A 4,686-nucleotide genomic window follows, 5' to 3' on the forward strand; every position below is an offset into this window, starting at 1 on the left:
ATACAAAATGCAGCAAGATATTAAAAAAACGTTTTGTTTATTAAAAAACACACTATATCGGATTCATATCGGTATCGGCAGATATCCAAATTTATGATATCGGTATCGGACATAAAAAAGTGGTATCGTGCCATCTCTAGCCTGGACATGCACTGGCTTCAGCAGCGGAACACGTCTGGCACTGCGGGATTTGATTCCCTGCCGTTGTAGTGTGTTACTGATGGTGACCTTTGTTACTTTGGTCCCAGCTCTCTGCAGGTCATTCACCAGGTCCCCCCGTGTGGTTCTGGGATCTTTGCTCACCGTTCTCATGATCATTTTGACCCCACGGGATGAGATCTTGCGTGGAGCCCCGGATCGAGGGAGATTATCAGTGGTCTTGTATGTCTTCCATTTTCTGATGATTGCTCCCACAGTTGATTTTTTTCACACCAAGCTGCTTGCCTATTGTAGATTCACTCTTCCCAGTCTGGTGCAGGTCTACAATTCTTTTCCTGGTGTCCTTCGAAAGCTCTTTGGTCTTGGCCATGGCGGAGTTTGGAGTCTGACTGGTTGAGGCTGTGGACAGGTGTCTTTTATACAGATGATGAGGTCAAACAGGTGCCATTCATACAGGTAACGAGTGGGGGACAGAAAAGCTTCTTACAGAAGACGTTACAGGTCTGTGAGAGCCAGGGATTTTCCTTGTTTGAGGTGACCAAATACTTATTTTCCACCCTGATTTACGAATAAATTCTTTACAAATCCTACCATGTGAATTCATGGATTTTTTTTTCACATTCTGTCTCTCACAGTTGAAGTGTACCTCTGGTGCAAATTACTGACCTCTGTCATCATTTTAAGTGGGGGAACTTGCACAATCGGTGGCTGACTAAATACTTTTTTGCCCCACTGTATTTGTGTGGGCTGAAATTTTACTTTCAAAGAAAACACAGTAATGATCAGACAGGCCCACATCAGACACAGTAACCTTTGAAATGCTCAGGCCCTTGGAGATCAGTAGGTCAAGCGTGTGTCCTCTATTATGTGTGGCCTCTGTTACATGCTGAGTTAGCCCAAAGTTGCCCAGAGTGTTACTCAGGTCTTTAGTCCCGTTGTCCTGAGGGTTGACCACATGGATGTTAAAATCCCCAACAATAATTACACAGTCAAAATCAACACAGATCACAGACAGCAGTTCACTGAGATCATTAAAAAAGTCTGTGCAGTATTTGGGAGGCCTGTAAACATTAAGAAATACAACTTTGGATGGGGCCTTCAGCTGTAAAGCCATATATTCAAAAGACTGCAAACTTCCAGGAGATAGCTGCTTACATTGAAATGATTCATTAAATAAGACAGCAACCCCCCCCCCCCCCCCCCCTCCTGCTCACCCTGGCCTCACTGATAAAACTGTAGTTATGAGGGGTCAGCTCCACTGTTACTTTGGTCAAACCAAGTTTCAGTTAAAAACATAAAATCAAGGCTGTGCTCAGTGATTAAATCATTAATTAAAAATGTTTTCCCAGCTAAAGATCTAACGTTTAATAAAGCCAACTTAAGTGTTTTAGAGGTATTATTTGCCCCCTTGTGTTTGGGAGCAGTCTATGGCACACAAGGTATGTTTACTATATATAAAGATCTTCTAGGGTGCAGCTCTCTGTGTTTTGACCAGGCCACATGTCTCCTTCTGTCACCTAAAAGTACAGAAATTTTAAAACCTTCTAGTAAACAGGGTCCCAGCTTCTCCTGGGAAAAGTCACCACTGTCATAATCCTCGCAGCCCGGACCCTCCACACATCACACATCAGACTGCGGAGACAGAGCATGGGAAGGTGGTAGGGAGGAACAAAGGAGGGCGAGGCTGGGCAATGTAACTTCGATTGCTCTGTTGAAGGCGGAGCTCGATGGCGAACCTTTGGCTGCTCTGGTGGGGGGTTTATGGGGGACAAAAAGGGATTGGGCCGGGGGGTAGATCTGAGCCCAGCATTGACCCGTTCCATCACCTCCTCAGTGAATTTCAGGTGTGGGGAGGAGGGGGAGGAGGGTGATGGCCTGTCAGGGGTTTGGGGGACTGGGGAAGGTCGTGGTCCCTGGTCCTGGTCGTTGGTGTTATTGAGAGAGTTGGAGGCAAATAGGGATCCCTCTTCTTGCCTCTGATGTCTCTCCTTTCTGAAGCTCTTCCGGGGTGGGGGCAGATGAGGCTGCTCTTCAAGGTTTCTGCTGGGCTTTGTCTGTTCTTGCAGTACTGTTTGTTCCTCTTTATGAGATAGCTCCTCGTTTATCTCAGCCTTGGCACCAAGCAGAGATGGATGACGTATGGAATAAAACAAGTTGGAAGTGAACAGTTTCACCCCAGACTTGTTAAAATTAAATCCATTTGCTTTAAATAGATGCCTGCGTTCCCAAAAATATTAAAATTGTTGATAAAATGCACTGAGTGGTCAGTACATGCTGATATAAGCCATTTATTCAGTGCAAACAACCTGCTGAATCTCTCGTCTCCTCCTCTGACGGGCGGTACAGGTCCACTGTTGAATACAGCTGCATTCAGAGAGTTTACAGTATTTAATAATCCAGTAAAGTCCCGCTTCAGAACCTCCGACTGTTGTTGGGAAACATCGTTTGAACCTGTATGCAGAACAATGTTTGTCACAGTTGGATATTCATCTGCAATTTGAAGATTTCTCTCCTTCAGGTTGTTGACCATATCCTTAGGAAAGCAGAGGACTTTAGTGTTCTTACCGCACATCCTTTGTACATCCTTTACGGCAGAGTCACCCACAATCAGAGTTTCAGGCCTAGCCTTTAGCTTTCCCTGTGGCCTTTTACTTTTCAACAGATTTTCAGACCTTACTTTGCTACTTTTAGATGGATGGTTGTCCAATATAGATGCAGGGTCCTTTGATAGTGGAGCAAATCTGTTCTGCAGTTTCACATTCAGTTGTTTTGGAGGTTTGTTGTTAACCTTCCTATTCACGGTTGTCCAGTCCTGTGTCCTCCCGTATACAGGGGTAGAAGAGCTTCTCTGTCTTGTAGGAAGTGAAGGCCAGTCGGTTTCAGAGATTTCAGCTCGCTGTGCTCTGCCTGTGATACGTCCTCCCCCTTCCAGGAGACATGATTTATGTCTTGGTTTTGCACCAAGACAGTCCAAGGGGGGATTATCGCTTGAGGATTTATTATAATGCACAGAGTCTACTTTCTTGGTCATGTTATCTGTGCTCCTTAGCTGTGTACTAGCTTGGTTAGTACACAGTTAGTTAGTACAAGGTTAGTTATTAGAGTTGCCAACCGTCCCGTAAAGAACGGAATCGTCTCGTATTCAGAGAAAATATTACGCGTTTCATATTGAGCTGGAAAGGAACACAGTTTGTCCCGTACTTCAGCTAGAATGAAAAAAGACACAAAGCTGGAGTTATTCTGTGTCTTCACGCTGTAAGCTGCCTCTTCTTCTCTCATTCTCTCCCCCTCCCTCTCCTGTTGCTACTTCAGTCATGAAACTGATCGATGATCAGCTGATCAGCTTTTCTCTCATGTTGGTTTATCTCCCACTTTGCGCCTCAGAAAGAGAAAACCAGCGGATGTCGCACTAAACAACAGCAGCACGTTTAAGATTGATCAGCTGTTGTTAGAATTTATTTAATATTAATTTCTAGTATCAGCTGATGTTTGCTGGAGCCACAGCTGTAAAAGCTGCTGGTCATGATATCGGTTTGGATATGTGGTGAGAGGGAAACATGAAGATGAAACCAGGAGATGTCCTTACTGAATCATCAGAGCTGAACAGGTGATGGAGAAACAGGTTTACCTTTTAGGTCACATGAATGAGTTGAAGGGAAGTGATTAACTTTTTCTGAGAGACAAATAACACCAGGATCCTTTTCTACACAGCTGACAGCTGGTAACTGTGCAGGGGCGGATCTAGCAAAGTTTTGCCAGGGGCCATGTAGGACATTAACAGGGAAAGGGGGGCACAAAGAAATACTTTTCTTTCTCATTCTCATTTAAAATGTCTAGCTTGTAATAAATAATTATCTGAAGCTTACAACCAAAGTTTTTATCTGATGTAAAATGTATAGAAGTCATACATATACCAACAAGACAGTGTACATCACTGTCACAACAGCGTTCATTTTCATTCAAAGGCTTTAACCTGGTCGGCCGGTCTCTAGTCAAAATGCCCGGGCTGTTTTTTTTCTCCCAGTCCAGCCCTGGGCACGACATGCAGTGAATTAATCTGAGAAGGTGCATTAAAAAATAAATGGCTGGGCCAGCGGTGCACATCGCAAATTAGCTCGGATAGACAGATTAGTTGTGCCGCTTCTTAATGATGGTATCTTAGCTAACAACCCCAACTACCAGATTCATAATAATGAATCTGGTAATTGGCTAAAAATAGCTTAGCCTACTGGTGAGAGTGACATTGCTAGCTGGCAGTTTTTTCAAGCGAAATTTCCATATTCCGACACTTCAAATGCTTCAGGAGCTGTCTGCTCAGCGCAGCATCAGCACCACGGAAATACACGGATACATCCGTAGACTCAAGACAGAATTCACAATGCGTTTTTGGGACTTTGAGGTGTATGGACCAATGTTTTATTTTCTGATGAAACCAGAAAGGTTTAATGAGCAGCTGAATTTGTCTCGCATTAACTGGCTGGACACAGAGGACATTGAAATGCAGCTGATTGAACTGAAGAGCTCGAC

General features: G+C 44.1%; 1 pseudogene; it reads right to left on the reverse strand.

Moving 5' to 3' along the window:
- Positions 1 to 1,779: 1,779 nt before the first annotated feature.
- Positions 1,780 to 3,863, reverse strand: LOC146525886 (uncharacterized; annotated as a pseudogene).
- Between the last annotated feature and the right edge of the window lie 823 nt (positions 3,864 to 4,686).

Source organism: Neolamprologus multifasciatus, chromosome 1, assembly GCF_963576455.1.
Source record: "Neolamprologus multifasciatus chromosome 1, fNeoMul1.2, whole genome shotgun sequence".
NCBI classification, from domain to species: Eukaryota; Metazoa; Chordata; class Actinopteri; order Cichliformes; family Cichlidae; genus Neolamprologus; species Neolamprologus multifasciatus.